Source organism: Dermacentor variabilis, chromosome 2, assembly GCF_050947875.1.
Source record: "Dermacentor variabilis isolate Ectoservices chromosome 2, ASM5094787v1, whole genome shotgun sequence".
In the NCBI taxonomy this organism is placed as follows: domain Eukaryota; kingdom Metazoa; phylum Arthropoda; class Arachnida; order Ixodida; family Ixodidae; genus Dermacentor; species Dermacentor variabilis.
The window spans coordinates 115774457-115792562 of record NC_134569.1 but is presented as its reverse complement, the minus strand read 5'-3'; positions in this window follow the sequence as shown (position 1 = coordinate 115792562).

The window sequence follows — 18106 nt, the reverse complement described above, 5'->3', positions numbered from 1 at the left end:
AGCGCCATAAACGAACACTGAATGAAAAATTATTAGCCGAAATTTCTGGCTCCTATGATAGCAACTGCACCGAGAGTGACCAAAACAACACCCCTTCTGAGCAGAAATGAGCGAAAAGCAACAATTTTAATGAATATTTCTCAAATCGCCATGCCTAGCGGCCTCCTCTGAAGGCTCCGACAAAACCGTATATCGCTTTGCTGCCTTACTGCTTTCCGCCCATTGCGAACGATCGCCCGCACTGAGTGAGCGAAAGGGCGACTTTGACGTTTGCTGCGACGCGTTTGCTTTGTTGTTCGACCATCCAATTCGTATCGCTTCCTCGTGGGAACTGTTCAAGAATCTCGTCTTCCATCTCGTGGTTTTGTGGTTTCATGTGAGGAGCAGCCATGTCAACGCCGCAGAATTTAGAGGGTCTGCTGCACGCAAGGGTGCCGAAATAGTATTGTCGGGCGAGTCTCACCGTGCCAAACTTTTCAGAAAGATGAGACGCCGCGCGAAATGCGGACTCGAGTGGTGCAACCATCACGCCCGACCTGGATGCCGTCGAGCTCCTCCTTTCTTTGCCCCGGCCACTTTGAGGACAGCGATTATGAGACAAGCACGGCGTGGCTACGGAGCCCCGGGGCGTCACTGAAAACGCAGCACGTCAAGCCTGACGCTGTCCTGCCTGTTTTCTCGAGAAAGCGCAAGCAACGAGCCGTTAGAGGCGCGTTTGAAAAGAGAAGGCGAAAAGAGGTTTGTGGTTTTGTTTCCTCTTTTTGCATGCGCATGATGAAAACGGTAGGCAGCGTTAGTCTTTTCTGGCGTGCCTCTCGTGAATGCTACTCCCGTAAGCCACTGGCTTGTTCACGCTAGATCTTTGTGCAGAGGTGCCGTCGGCAGTAATTTGTAGTTTATACGACGTTCTGAACCAGGTGTTTGGTCAATTCTGCCCAAATGAATCGACATTTGAATCGTCTGCAGCGAGACCAACGAGAAAAAAAATACCGCCTACATGTTACTGGTGGTGTCACTGCGCTTGCGCCAAAGGAACAAGCGCCCTGCTACAATGAAAGAACGGGGAAGCAGGCGAGTTAGCCAGCGCAGAAGAAATGTGCTTAGCTGAGGTATATGTTACCTGCTCGCCACTTGTGTTCTTTATAGCTACCACTGATGCAGGCTGTGCATAAAAACTTTGTTCCTCTCTGTGCCGGGATCCCTCGGCCCCGTGGAGGGGGACTGCTGCTGCGGGTCGTGGCCATTGTCGCTAGATGACGCTTGCGGATCGTACGCATATGCCTTTATTCTGTGTGGTTGTTCAGTAGGCCGTTCATGGAAGTCATAATCTCCACTGAAGCGATCACTAGCATTTAGCATTGTGCACGGCGCAACGCGGGCAAAACAGAACAGCGCCCAGCCGGTCAGTTTGCCCCGTCGCTGCTGAAGGTAGATGTGACGTCAGATACGCCTGCTTGTTGACAGGAGCGCGTTGCCCGTGACCCGGTGGCCGCTCACACAGCGTCAAAAAAAAGCTATACACTCGAAAATAACCCGAATAATGACTATATACAAAAGCAATCGTGTCTTGAAAATGCAATTGTGATGCTTTCTCAATATTCTTGGATTTTTATTTTGTATCCTTTAAGTCCCAAATCGGGTTTGGCACAGAAAACCCCAGAATTTAAATAAGCCTGAATGTTCCACATTTACTGGCATGTGATGGCAATCGAAATAATTGCTCGTAGTTATTGTGCTGATGTACTGCTATTGAGTTCGAAATGAAACTGACTTTTTTACGTTGCATTCCTTGTCTATACATGGTGTCCTACGTAACCTTAGCCAAACATTAAACATATGCAAATGCCAAGTAGCTGGACAGAACAAATTAAGGTAATGTTGTTTGCAGTGGCTTGGAGGTACTCGTTATTTTTTTCGTTCCTCCTAATTAGATAAGTAGTCTTACTTATTCAACTTTTCTAATATTATAATTAAATGAAAAGTGTCAATGAGGAAATTGTGGAGCGACAAGAAAAACTCCCAATACAGCTTTGCGTTGCTCAATGCGTGCGACATAAAAGTATTTTTCCGAGCCTGAAAGAATCACGCAAATGCACGCGAAATCGCCGCGCGACTGGCCGCTCAAAGCACTTTACGTGCATTCGCAGCTTTTTTCACGCTCGGAAATGCACATACCTGAGGCTCTATAGCGTAAAACTATTCCAATATGTTTTTATTCCAACACCTGACGTCAACTTTGCGTAATCACCGACGCAAGCATCGGGTGGTGACTCGCAGGGTTGTTTAAAGAGACCAATCAAATGATTTCCTCGTTTATCAGTCACTTTTGTTTGCTTTAAGAACGAATAACATTGCCTACACTGAGCGGCTTGTGCTATCTAATTGGCTGATAAGAGGCGAGGAGCACGGCTCAAGTGGAGAGGGATCCGTTGGGGCCGAGCCAGTGCACTGAAAATCGATAACCGGTTGAAGAGGGTGGTGCGGCGTCTGCGATTGGACCGCTTTCCCTTACTTAGCTTGGGGTGGCTCGTCGAAAATCGCGACAGCATTCAACAGAAGGTTAAGAATGCCGCTAAAAAGGATTGTCAGCAAAGAAAAGTTGACTGAGCGAGGTCGTAAATGTGCCCAAAGGGCTCGAAAACGTTACACAGCCACGCAAGCAGTATTATTGTACGCAAATAAACCCATGTTCTCCGGCAGGTGCGACCGATCGGCGGCAACCACCTTTTATTCCTTTCGGAACCGGACAGCTTTCGGCTATTCAGAGAAAAATTTAGTTTTGTTCGGCATATTAATGCATCTTTAACGCATACACGTGACTTTGACGCGGTGAGTATTCGCGGTTTTCTGACGTCGCGTGACAGGCAAGTGAAGTGGCTGCAGCCCGAAAACTTTTCACCAATAGCCAAGGTCTAATTGAGAAAGGCGTCGAATCAGAAATAAATATTTTTCTTTCGTTCTTTGCATCCATGCATAATCAGTGTGCTCACATCAGATCAGAAGGGGCTTAGCGCGGTTTTCGTGACGCCGCGTGAAAGACAGGCGAAGTGGGAGTGGTAAGAAAGTGGTTGGCCAATAGCGGAGGGATGATCGGAGAGTTGGATTAGAAAAGTTTGCAATAGCTTTACGTTATAGGGCCGCTGTTGACCCAAGCAGTTACACAAATTGTGTCATTTGGTTGCCGTAGGAAAATTAGACAGACAGACAGACAGACAGACAGACAGACAGACAGACAGACAGACAGACAGACAGACAGACAGACAGACAGACAGACAGACAGACAGACGGACAGACGGACAGACAGACGGACAGACGGACGGACGGACAGACGGACAGACAGACGGACAGACAGACGGACAGACAGACAGACAGACAGACAGACAGACAGACAGACAGACAGACAGACGGACAGACAGACAGACAGACAGACAGACAGACGGACAGACGGACAGACGGACAGACGGACAGACAGACAGACAGACAGACAGACAGACAGACGGACAGACGGACAGACGGACAGACGGACAGACGGACAGACAGACAGACAGACAGACAGACAGACAGACAGACGGACGGACGGACGGACGGACGGACGGACGGACGGACGGACGGACGGACGGACAGACAGACAGACAGAACGACAGACAGACAGACAGACAGACAGACAGACAGACAGACAGACGGACGGACGGACGGACGGACGGACGGACGGACGGACGGACGGACGGACGGACGGACGGACAGACGGACAGACGGACAGACAGACAGACAGACAGACGGACGGACGGACGGACGGACGGACAGACAGACTATCATGTGCCGATAGCCAAGATAATTAAGACAGGTTGAAATGATATATAGTTCATTACGGCACTGGAACCCACGACCACTGGTGTTAAGTAGGGTGTAGTGAAGCAGCCACAGTTAAGATGGAGTTAATTAAGGCACCAGAACTCTCGACCTTTGCTGGAAGTCTAATTCATGACCTCTGGTCTTAATTAAGGTGAATAAGGATCAATTTAGCGAACATATTGTAGAACCACCACATTTGTTGAAAGGGGTATGCAACGTTTTATTTATGGTTCCGATGCTTGTTTTGAGCTTGTTGTTTACATAAACGTATGCTGTTCTGCGCGTGTACGGGTGAATTCAATGAATGTATGCACTGTTCGCTTCACTTCGCTAAGCACTTGTAGCCTCCTGTGCCTTTCGTGGGTTGGAGCCATTGTATTTTTTTGCTTGCTTACGGGGGTATGATCCATCCACTGTTTTACGTGACGGACAAATTTCTCATTGGATAGGTATAGAAATGCGTAAGCATTTAAAAATTACTGTTTTCTTCGTTACAGCAACCACGATGAAGAGGGGCTATTATATGGACAAAGTGATTTCCATGAGAAGGCAATATCAATACAATTCTTTGCCGGAAGTGTTGGGAAAATCACCAGATTGTTATCCATTTGCACAATAGGGTTGCATGGTTAACAAAGCATTGTGCTTCTCAGGAGTCGCGCTACTGGTAATACTAGGCCCCGTACCTTTACAATACAACGCCATACTACAACACCACAGATTGAACAGACGACAATACCCGCCTCCACACAAGACCCTCTCACGTGAAGACGCCGTAACATGGCGACAACTACAAACCAACACATACCCCCATCTAAGCAGACTACACGCAATACACCCTACACTATATTCATACAAATGTCCCCTTTGTAATGATTACGCCTCCCTATATCACACCACATGGGCGTGCCCCAACGTGAAGGCGGCCCCGCAAATACCCAACCCCACACCCGAGCAGTGGGAGGCCGTGCTGACTAGTTCGGACCCTCGTAACCAGCAGCAACTGGTGCGGCGGGCCCGGGAGACAGCAAGAGCCGCAGGAGCCCTGGACTAAGGGCGCCTCCCGCACAAGCAGAAAGACACCTGCTTGTCCTTTCTTTTTAATGAATGTTTCTCCTCCTCCTCCTCCTCCACATAGATGAATAAAACTTGCAATATGTTAACTTTCCTACACGTAATGTACACGGGTACAACGCCCCTGCACTTTGAACGTACATTATCTTCGATGTTAGAAAATACTGGACCGCGAGATATACATCACATATGTTTTCCTTCTAGTGAGAGTTTACTGGAAGGTCTCACTTTATAAAACGGCGCCTATAAAGTCAACAATGGCGTGCACACATTTCTGAAACGCTTCAATATGCGTCCAGAATAAGAATATTCATCTGAACTTGTATTATTATTCGTAAATTAGCTCGCACTGCACGCGATCAGCTAACTCCGAAAGAGGCCTTCATCAAGCAATACGCGCTCCTTACTGCAAGGTATTTTATAAAGTGAACCTCTTTGCGAGATTTGCAGGTCCGTTTCCAGGAACTTGAAAATCGTGAAGCTTATTACAGATCATTAGTAATATTACGTAAACATGTATAAATGAGCATATGACAGCTAATGAGTATAAACCCAATGGCATTGCTGCGTTGCGGAGAGGACGCAAACCATGATGCGCGAAAATACGTGGTTCTGAGCGCTTGAACAAACATGGACTGCCGAGAATAGCTCCGGTCAAATGCCGCGCCTTTCACAAGTTCGAGGACAGCGCATACATGCTCGACAGGCTATTTGCATAATTAAATCTGGCCGCCTTCCTGCTGTTCCGTATTCAACGGCGATCGTTTTTGTGTACTCTTTGGAACACCGAGGCTAAAATTGGCACTTTCATTTGAGGGGCCTTTATACGCAAGGTGTCCGACAATGCGGTGGCAGATGGTGAAACATCTTACTAAGAAAGTGTATACACTAATGCAATCCGGTAAACTCCCCCCACCCCCACCCTCACCCCCAGAAATGCGGTTGTTTTCTACGTTTATAACGTCTTGCGGGCGCTCTAAGCAGGGAACCTCCTCTCAGCCGCCTTTGTTTCATTCGGCTCATGCTTAGAATGACAAAGTGACGCATGCCTGCCGGACTTTGAAACTCCGCTCATTTCCATAAAATGAATTGTTGTCATTCTGATTCCGTGGCATCTATATTGTTTGTTTGTTTTTGCACTGTATTGCGATGCAAATATATGATCACACTAGCCACATTCGCACTGCTGTTCTGTCCTGATAACGATGGGCCGCGTGGCCCACGCGCTGAGGGTTACAAGGTCTCCAGACACGCCCCCTGCAGTTGGCTGCAAAAGCAACGAAGCCAAGTGGACGCACCGCCACTGGCCGCTCAATCGGCTTTGCCTAAGCCAAGGCAGCATTCTCACTGTCGTCCGTTACTGGCATGGGCATTGTGTACACACATGTTGGCGTTCCAACTGAGCAACGCAACAACCAATCTATATAATTAATTTATCAGATCCTGACAAATGGCGATGGTTTTTGTGCTAGTATCACGTCGTGCAGCATCGTTGTGCAACGCCGGCAACACCGCTGCCATCGTTAATCTTCGTTCCAGCGTCGTTACACGCCTAGTGTCTGCCAAGCAGGACGCATGTGTAAAGATTCTTCAGTGTCGGAGCATCGTCGCGGTAGCCACCTACCGGACCTTCGCTGCGAGGAAGCCTTTGGGAGCTAATACGGTGACCCTGCTGTACAAATCGCTCACAATGCGCGTATACTAAGGCAACGATACTATAGCAACACGCGAGTCGTGCTACATGGAATCCCGCTCTCACTGTCAAAGAAAGCTATCCGCCTGGAACTATTAATTCAGGGACGCAGCATTCTTTCGTTTTGCCAGCTTCGCCACAGATATACCCTCCTCATCACTTTCGATCGTCCACAGGTGCTGCAGTACGTCATCCTCTTTAATGGTGCATATCGCCGAAGTACTCTGGTTTCTCTGCGAATGATGGTCGAATCCATGGTCCCAGTACGCTTTCTTCAGCGATACCTCTTTTACCTAGGTGGCGCAAAGCAGCACGCTAAATCTCTCTTTCGTTGTCAAAGACATGCTTCGCCTATCACCAGGCTCAGATAGTGCACCCATCATCGATCATCTGTGATATTTTCTGTTTTATATTCGGCTATGGTTAGGAGTGGCTTTCACGGAGGCTTACACTAAATTATTTAGAATGACCGACAGTACTGCGTGTGACATCTGCGGCAGCGAAGAGGTCATCGAACATATATTGCGCCACTGTCGTCAATTTCAGCCGGCAACAAAAGCACTTTCTATCGTTCAACGACGACTGACGATCGGCCTTGTCTGTGCAAGCGATATTTGAAGACCGTCCCATCACTGATCGGTACATACAGTTGTTAAGGCAGCTTTGCCTTCATTGAATGCGATGGGCCTTTGTGAACGCCTTCGACTTCGAGAGGCCCTCCGAGCGCGTGCGGGAACTCACTGCGGCTTTCCTTCCCCAACAGCTCCCTAGATCTCATCTTTCTGGTTCCCCTTTCCCGTCCCCCAGTGTCGGGTAGTTAACTAGAGGCATTTCTGGTTAACATTATTTTTCTCCTCCTTTAGGAAGCAATGAAACGTCTAACAGAAAACAATAGAAAAGGTATAAAAGTGTGGCACAGTCGTATACAGGGTGTCCAAGATATCAGGCATCGCCTTCTTAAATAGAGGTGGGCCTTTCTATGCGGAAATAACCGAGTGCATATTGTTCACAGTCGACTAGAGTAGCCGCCAGTAATGGGTTTGTTGATGCCATTGAATTTAATAATTAATAGCAATTAGCTAAGTCTTTATTACAGCTATGAATGTCGTGCTGTCAATTTGTAGAATTTGTGGAAAATTTAAAGGGATTCTTTAAAAAAAAATGATCGAAGCATCGAAATTCGATTCGGAAGACGAAACTGTTCAGACACGCGGAGTTATTTCGCATATTGTTCAACGGATGGCTGCTCATTTGGAGGATTGTGAGCGCGCGGCGGCTGCACGGTGGCACGCGCTGGGCTACGCGCCAACCTTCGTGACTTCATGTGTGCCGGCTTGCAGCAGCTGCAGAAGCAGCGACCGTAGACTTTCCGACAATAATTACTAGAGGGAAAGCTCTGGCGCTGCAATTCTTCAGCCACCATAGGAATGATGAGAAGTACATGGATTCGTCTGATCTTCGTGCTTGTAGATTCACATGTTCTTGTGGCTTAGTTTATTGCGCTTTTTATGCCTTCATTTTGCTAAATTTCATAGCAATCTACACTTTTCGAAGTGCGAAACACGTTGCGAACACGCACAAACGCTATTAATTGCGACGATTCAACTGCTCGAGGTGGCCAAGTCTAAACGCGCCAAGAGTTTCAAGGAATTGGCTTACCGGCTACAAATTCATAAGGGCGTTTTACGTCACTTGTCGCAGCATGTGTCTGTGACGTAATTGTTTCAATATCGGGCTTCCGTACTTGAAGTCTGGTGTTGAAATCCTGTCGTTCGAGAATTTTAGTAATGTTTATATAATTATTAATTACGCAGAACTTTGTTGAAAATGACGGGCTTACAAGGCCGCGAAGCCTTTTGGAAGCAGAAGGACGAGGTTTACGCTAATTTGTGCACTTCCCATAATTCCCATGCTCGCTGAACTGCCCCTATTGCAGCTCCCACCGACACTATGGCCAAAGTCCCCAGTAAGAACTCTATGAGAGCAACGGATGTGGGCAGCCGGCGCTTGCCTGACGGACGCCCGCCCGCTTTGCTCTTTTTACCCATGTTGGCTGCGGTGGGCGCGCAGCGCGAATCTATATCCTGCGAAGCTTTGGCTCGGGCAGAAAAGTATGACCCGGCTTGTCTCGCACGACGGTACTTTTCTCACACGCTTGCGCGCAGCAGCGTAGATGCATTTTCCTGCTTTATGCCGGGTGCCTCACTGATCACATTACAAAGAAGCACACAACACAAACAGCTATCTTGTAGGCTCGGGTTAGGCGGCCGCGAGCAACTGCGCAATTGAGACGTCGCTCGATGCCCTCCGGCGTCATCCATGCGGGTGGAGAGACGTGGGCGATGACTAGACGCGGTATCATGCGAAGACTGCATTAAATTCATTATTTTCCGCTAGCTTCGGCCTGAAAACAAGGTTGTCTCAACGAATCTCAGCACCCAAGCTTTCATTTGGGCTATAAATATCGGCGCCAAAAGTTTTGTTCAGTATTTGTTTAGACATACCAGAAGTTGGCATGTTTCCAGCCATGTACTTTTCGCCCGTTTAGTTTTTGGAGCATCTAAAGACAGCCGGCAAGAAATTAAGCATGTCACGGGACTAAACGTCCACCTGCATCGAAAAGCAGCACCTTCAAAACATGCTCCACGGCAGTTAGTGGTAGAGCTGATGCTTTATGAGCCGCGCTCCACCAGCGAAGGCGCCGTGCTTTGGTGCTGATGCGGAAAAAGCGCCACAACTAGTAGTTGATTCGTCGTAAGAAAAAGCCGCTCGCTCACTATCACCTGTGGAGCATGTTCAAAGGCGCTGCTTTTTGATTTGCGCGGTTGGTTAGGCGCATGATATTTTTCAGCTTTCATTAGCTCTTTTCATGATCCGAAAGAAAAATTAACGGGTAAAATGTACTTGTTTGAAAACCTGCCGGTTTGAGGCATTTTTCAATTTTCTACAGGTAATTCATTGACACCACATGATTCAGAACAGTGACTAAAGATAAGCTAGCTGCAAAAAACGATTAATTTAAGGAGGGATGGAAGCCGTACAGATGACTTTATCGTTTTTTTTTACGAATATCTCAACGTTCACTCGCTAAAACAATTCAAAATTTGTACAGCTTTTTGTATGTGTTCGTACTTCTTCCGTATGAATATTGGAGCAAGAATTTCAGTAGGGAATTAACAAACAGATAAATTAAACTCATTAGTTTGGTGAAGGAATATTTAAAAAGTAAGGATTCCTTCTAGAGGGACGAAAGTGATCTCACGTCTTCCTTACAACACAAGATTTTTGCTGAACTAAAAGAAAAATTTCATAGTTGAATTCCTTAAAGACACATTCTTTTATTTCACATCCTAACTCGGTGGTTTTTAATGAAGAAAGTTGTAGATAAACAAAGTAATAATTGAAAAATTTTGTGTTTAGTTCAGTCTATGCAATGACCACTGAGCAATTATTGATTGAAAGTTCGAAGAAAACCGTTCATTCATTGCAGAGAACCTGTTCCTCATGCAAGTCAAAACAGCGTCTTCAGAAATCTTGTTAAGTTTTCCTGTTTGGCCATCCTAGTATGCATCTGAGGCGTAGTCTGCACCATGATCTGCATCAGATTTCTTTACGAAACCTTTTCTGGTACTTGTCATGGCCTTCCTTCGTTGTACGCATTACTGTTGCATTACTTCATTTATAGTTAAAATTGCAACGTGGGGGACAGAAGCCATGCCTACTTTTAAAAGCAACGCCCACTTTTACGAGCGGGTATGCATCAGAGGCGCGATTTCTGAGTCACTTATGATGCAACGATACAAGCACGCCACTTGCTGGACATTTTTATACAGGATGAAGTATTTATTGGTCCTACTTTTTAATAAAGGTGTCTTGGGCAGATTTTTGGTACCGGCCCCCTTAACGGCATTAGCAAAAATTTACTGACGGCTGCCGTACACGACTGTGAGCAATACACACGTGGTTATGCTCCAGTTTATGCCCCCGTATTTATTAAAAACGCAATGCAATGTAGCTGGGACACCTTGACATCCTGGAATACTCTGTATAAGCTCGACCACGAGGTAGAGCTTGTATATTCCCTTGATAATATGTTACACTTCAAATACTACACGGCCATTAGCCAGGCCCGACGTTCTAAATAAAAAAAAATTGCTTCGTAGGCATGAAGACGCGCTCTCTGTGGTGTGATGACGTTAGGCATGCTTCATCAGGAATCGTGTATTGCATGGAGTTTGTTATCTGCAATCTATAATGGTTCAAGCGAGAGACTTGATGGCTCGCATATTAGGACCAGGGGCGCTCTCGCACGACTCCGCTCGTAAGAGCTTGCAAGCGGGTGAAGGGTGGGTGTCGAGGAAACTTCATTAACGTTTCGCTGTCGCTTCCGGCTCACGCTTCAGGATTCCCGTCCTCATTACGAGCTCTCCTATGAGGCAGGCTTAAAAGAGAGCTGCGACGCGCTGGAGAAGATGGCAGACCGTGCGAGGTAAAATAGGCCCCGGCAACCGAGGGCATGTCGTCGTTTGTATTTTAGGCACTTCTTTCTTTCTTTACTGCGTGTCATTCAAGCAACGTTGTTAACGCACTCGCTGACTGACGTTACCTTATGACACGGCATATTTGGCTATAGAAGAACTGAACTCCGCAGTCATAATTTAATTAGTGCGTCGAACTCAATACCTGAAGACACATATTTCGCTTAGCCCTCTGACAGAGCTTGTTGTAAATGCAATCCATGTCGGTTCAAGAGAGAGAATTGAAGACTCGCTTATTAAGACCACAGCGAGCCTTCAACTGATGTATTTACTTGGGAACAAGAGCGTTTGTGCGTTTAATGATCGTTTTCATTAGTTGTAGGTTTTCTTTCTTTGTCCCCCCCCCCACCCCTTGATGCCAACACTGGTAAATTTTCGAGCAAAATTCAATGCTGCACCTAAACAGCTGCATCCGGTATGGACAGACTTACTTCCAACACTTCGTAGTACTCTCGAAACCTTGTGCACGTAACAGATTGCCGTGCTTTGTGTCCTTTCTATTGCATTGTATTCCCTGGCGTAGCCTCGGTAAGCAATGCGCGGGCTTGTCCAAAAGATTACATATGTTTGTTTCTCATGCTGTATTCAGCTATCATAATGAACGACGCTGCAATTTTTGTAACATTATTTGAGTCATCTGTGCGAGCAAGCATTGCCAAATATTCTTCCCGCGAGTAATGTTATTGCTCCATTGCTTTTTTTTCCCCGAATACTTCAAATTATAGCATTTTTAGAAATGTGTCAAATGCGGCAGTATATATGTTCAGTGTATAATCTAGTATAACATTGCAACTATTTTGAAGATCAAAGAAGTCACTCGTGAAAAAAAATAGCAAAATTGGTTGCTTTCAACGGTATACTCAGGGGTACATGCAGATGGTATTTAGGCAACACAGCTCAAACACCGCGGGAGTTCTGTGGTGAATCAGCCATTCAGCTGGCAGTTGTGGGCTCTGTTCCAGGTGGTGGCGGCCTCCTTCCGGTGAAGGCATAGTTCAAATATGCCTGTGCACGTTACTTTTACATATATTTGCTTTCGGAAGCAAATGTCAACCCCTGAGTATCTTGTACCAACCATGAGCGCATTTGCATCGGTCTTTAAACTAGCATTACAAGTTGACGTTTTGGTTTTTGATTTATCAAAATCTTTCGACGAAGTGGCTCGTAAAAAATGTTTGATAAACTTAGTTGCATTGACATTATATATCATGCGCAGCATTGAGAGTTATCTCAGGGTGCTGGACAACTTTTTACATAGTCAGAATCGTGGTTCCGGCTTGCTGCATGTAACTTCTGGTGTACCCCCAGGAAGTGCACTGGCACCGTTAAGAATATTAATTTATATGACCAATTTAGCAGACGTCATTGATGGTGGGACTTTTATCCGAGTGCTTCATGGATCATTGTGTCCTTCTTAATTATAAATACTTATCTAAAATGATCACACCCTACTACCAAAAAAAAACGACCTTGTATTGATGATTGGTGCAAACGCTCGAATGTGGAGTTAAACTCCGAGAAATATGTTCCGTAGTGTATAAAAAAACCTACCGTGTATAGTCATTCAGAAAAAAACACCGATATACTCCACGTGGACTACTAAACCAACCTTGGTGTAACTTTAAACAACAAGTTAGTCTAATATACAGACAGACGTCCGCTAGTTCTTCGTTGGCACTACAAGAGTCCCTTAGCGGAAAAGTTCACGATGCGCAATTAGTGGTAAACCTCTCGCGTGCAATGCCTGCATTGTAGCGAAAATAAGCCGCCATTGTATGGGATCGCCACAACAAAAACAGCGTCACACACTTTGGGCGTGTTCACAGAACGGCAGTGCACTTTTATCATGTACGCAAGAGGGGACTATCCCGCTCCCATTATGCCTGAGCACAGAGGACATAATTACTTCTTTAGAATGTCGCAGAAAACTTTTTAGTCTTGTTTTTTGTATAAATGTCTTACTTCAGCTGTAAGCGTTACATCCTTTCCTGTATAAAGCCTCACAGAGCTTGGAAAACTAGGCAGACTCATGGTGAAGCACAGGCGCCTACGTTCGCCTCGACAAACGCACTGATAGGTACAGTTTGTTTCATCAAGTCATCTCTTATTGGAACGAATAACCTGGAAGTATACTTCCTGTAAATAATTTTGCGGACTAACTGGATGTGTAGCTTTAATGGCTGTCAATTATGGAGTCATGTATGTGCTGTTTTACTTTTCGCATTTCATTTTAATGTTTCGTTCTCTTCCTGGCTACTCTCGTTTGTGCTCTCCATGCAATGCCTGCTTGTACCACATTAGTGGTTCGTAGTAAGTGCAACATAAGAATAAATGACAGTTATTGAAATTGAGATATTCTCTCAGCTAAGAGGGCACCTTAAGCAACCTCTGTGGATGCAATGTTTACGGATACCCCGCCCCCTTCCCCACTTCATTCCACGCTACTCATAGCGCCTGCTCTGCTTTGGGTCGTTAATCGGTCATTTATTATTACAGATTACAAGGTCAGTAAGTGCAGTACCCTGAGGCAACCTGACTTTAAATGTGGTATTCTTAAAAGGTTGCACTGCTGTTTGTGACTTCACAACGACTTCACTAGCCGGGAATAATGCCTTTAGATGTTTTTCAACAGCTACAACTTGCGTTTTCTATATGTTCTCAGCCGGCGTCTCCACGCGCAATTCCGCAAGACCACTCAGGCTTAGTGATGCCGTATAACGCCCCACACGCGATGATAATTACGATAAATTGGCGAATATGAGTCGCCGTACTGTTTTTCATTGCGTCATTCACTTTTTGATTGGTGTCACGACTTGAGCACCAAACATTTCGAAAAGGGGAAATTCTGAAAAGAAACATAATATATATATATATATATATATATATATATATATATATATATATATATATATATATATATATATATATATATATATATTGTAATGAAGATCACGCGCCCCTGCGTATGTGCGTGACACCAGCACTGCATCGCCTAGCAACCCACTTTTCCATGCGGGACAACATTATATATCGACGCAACTACATGCCCGACGGTCGGAAATGGCTCCTTGCTATACCTCGTCATATGCGCTGTGACATCTGCGCGTCTTCTCCCGCTGGTCCCCTAAGCGCTCATGCCGGCGTCCTCAAAACTTACACAAGGTTGCGTCAGCGCTATTATTGGCGAGGCATGTACAACTTTGTGCAAAAGTACATTCCATCTTGTACTACATGCCATCAAGGCAAGACACCTACCCAGCACTTCCACCACATGCGACGAGGTTTATTGTCGTTCTCAACATCATAGAACGCTAGGTATCATAGAACCCCTTATGTAATACCCTCACATGAGGGTCTTTAAGGAAATAAAGTGAAGTATCTATAGGCACTGCACGGTGTGTCCGTCGCACGGGGCGCGCTCGCGATCACGGCACGGTCCTTCGTATTCGTCTTCTGTCGGCACATACGCAGGGGTGCGTCTGCTTCATTAAACCATAAATTTTATTGGGTCACGAGTTTGTGACCAGCGCTTGTGCAAACAATCTCCGCGCGACCAACAGTGTAAAAGCTCTAAAACGTCGTTCACATAGAGGCGTTTGTCATTAGCAAATCCTCGAGGTAAATGTATGTGTTTGTGCATTTCTCGAAAAAAGCGGAGCGTGTGATACTTTGGCGGGTTGTGACGCAAGAGTTGTAGTTCGTTATATTTCTGACACGAGTTTTTAGTTCCTCACAATGTGTTTTAAGACATATATTTACTGGCCGAGATGGACTAATTTTCCTGCGTGCATTCACATGGGAAAGAAAACCATAATTCGAATGTAGCCACGAGTGTGTTTCCAGGAACATTTTTGAACGGTGCTACCTGCAGAGCCCAACGGGCACTTTTTGATACGCTGAATGCGACGTCTAAAAGCTCCGATTCTAGCACTGGAAGCGCAGTGTAGCGCCCATACTAGCGTTTTTGCATGTAGGAGGAAGTTTTCACTTCTGAAAGTTTAGCAAGGCAATAAGTAAACAATTACCATAGTAATCAAGTTACTTATTAGTTCACTGTTTTATTCCTGCAAATATACTCTTCACGGTCAGAATTAAATGTGAACAAGTTGTTTTAATTTCATTTGATGTTAAATGGTGTTTCGAATTTGTGGGAATAAAGCAAAGCTTTCTTCGCCTGTTCCTTTGAATTTCTCGCTTTGTTGTACCATTTGAATTTTGTCGTAGGAATTGCGCTGTCCTCATTCCATTGTCGTCAAGCCTTTCCCGTCATGCCGTCATTGTCATGTTATTCTCATTATATTGTCGTCATGGCATAGTCGTCAGTGGACCTGCGTCACCGTATTTTCGTCTTGCCGCCTTCCACATGGCGCCGTCATTATAATTTCGTCGTCATTCCGGCATCGTCATACTATTGTCGTCATGCCGTTGCCCTCAATAAAATTTTGTCAATTTCTTTGTCCGACTGTCATCCTAGTGTGGTTGTCGTCATATCGTCGTTATCGTTCTAGCATCGTGGTTAGGATGTATTCGCGCCGTCCTTGTCTACTATCACCTTTATCAAATAGTCCTGCTGCCGTCATCGTCCCACTGTCATTCACATTCCGTGATCGTCATACCGCTGTCGTTATTCCGTCGTCGTCATTTTTCCATAAAGATTCCAGCGTCATCATGCCATTGTGATCGCACTGTCATCTTCATGCTATCGTGGTCATTCCAGCATCGCCATTCCCTTCATTGTCTTTCGTGACATGTCCATGATCGAGTGCAACAAGGCTGTGTTGATCGATGTAGTTCCCAGTGAAAATGTTCTTAACAGGTACCTGTGGTCTCTACACGAAAGTGATTGCTACACAATAACAGTGTTCTTCAGAAACATCAAGCAATGAAAGTTTCCCCTAAACTGATTCTCACCTCGCGTGAGATCTGCAGATTTTCTTTCTTCTATCTCAATTTTCGTCTGCTATTTTTTATTGTTTCATTCTGGCACTCCAAGGTGTTTCTGTCAGGGCCTCAATAACCACCGCTTTTTCCTTTCGAAATCCTTCTATCTGCAGTTGTTTTCCTTTTGTCTCCGCGCCACTGTATCCTTCCGCCTGTAGATGTTATCGCTCAGCCGCAACTGTGTCCGGAGACAGTGAGCCAAAGCAGGCCGCCCTCTCCTCCAATACCTCTTCCCTCTTGCCGCACAACGTGGAAATCTCGCTCCCACGCCTAAGCTTGTCTGAGGGATCCATGCACGCGACGGCTCTCCCTGTCATGCACATCAACTCCGTGGCTCAGGCAAAGTTTGAAAATCGCGAACGTATACAGTTCTGCACTGTGCGATTCTTTCAGGAAAAAATAAATTCTTTGAATGTTCCTCGCACCCAAACCTTGTCAAATATTCAGTTTTCTTCTTCTGCCGAAAATAAACCAACATTTTTGTTTCAGCGTTCTATGCGTTCTTGATTCTTTTGAAAAGCAACACGCATAGTAGGAATGCATACGCACAAGAGCACCTCACGCGCCTTCATTGTGGCCGTGTTTCGTCTAGTGCTACTAAGTCTACCGCGTCGTATGAGTTAAACAATATGTACGTATATTAGAAATACTTATATTAGACATGGACTTCATTTCATTAGACACTTCATGCTGATAAGTGGATCTTTTTTATTAAAGAAACTTTTGAAATAATAGTTTCACGATAACTGTTAGACTTTACTGAAAGGTGTTTTGTCTTGGTGTTCCTGCTTTCTTATTGTGCAATGCGCGAATAGACGCGCATAGGAAAAGATAGGCAAATGAACCGTGAGCCAAGTTAGAAAGGGTTTGTTAGCGTCAGGTCACCCATATATAAAGCTCGAGCAGCGATCTTAATCGTGAAATTCATGAGAGGCGTTGCTGTGACAGGGCTCCCATATAGGAAAGAAGCCATAAAATTATCCTTCGCCTGAGCAGTGTCTTGTGTGGCAGTAAAAAAAATTGAAACCATAGTCTGCTGAGAAACACGGATAGATCAACAATTATCTTGTGTGACATGAAGTGCACACTAAAAGTCCGTGTACTTGGATTTTGTAAATGTTAACATCATCATCATCATCATGCAGTCATGCAGCTTTTTAGGCATAATGCAGGACTAAACCCTTCATTGAAAAATGTGCCTTAACTTGAAGCCCATCATTTACTTGATCTAGACGACGCCTGACGCGAACGCGCCGAAGGAAACTCAGTGACCGTCTTGGGAACGTTCTTGCCAAGTGTCATCTATCTCAAGTGATGCATGGGCTTTAACTTGAACTGCATTTCTGAATGCGGGCATAATGCCTCTTTTAGATATATCCAATTATCTGTGTCTTGCATCACCTTACGCAAACTTATGGACGCGCGTTTCTCAAGTTGATCGCATGGCCTAGTGCTCTGCTGTCCTCGACTGCGTTTGTCTTTCTTACGATCCATTCAGTAACTCTAATTAAGCATACCGGCATTACGGCGTACATAGCCTGCCCAACACTGTTGTGATCGCGCAGTGACCCCGCTAAACCATCGGAGCCGGAGAATACGAAAATGGTAAACGCTCCAAAGCCCTCGTCAGAGCCAGTTCCAACGACGGTGATTCATGGCAACCAGTATGACACCGCCAAGTGTGTTCGGGCATCTTGCAAGGGGAAATTCCTACGAATGACTTCGGGGTGCCTTTGGCTCCCAGCGAGGACCTGTTTGTTTTTGTCTTTTGCCTCCCATCTCGGTGCGATTAAGAAGGAACCATTCAGCAATACCAACCGGCTCGAACAGCCACGTACGTGTTAGAAACAGGGTCATTGTGTGAATCCTTCTTTCGCTGCTCGTGCACAGGGAGGTGCGTGCGTTTGGGCCAAGATCTCATTGCAGAACAAGGGCTGCAAACCCCCGGATGGGCAGAGGAGGATGTCACCCATCTCCTGACAATGGAGTCGGAGAACGCGACATGTCC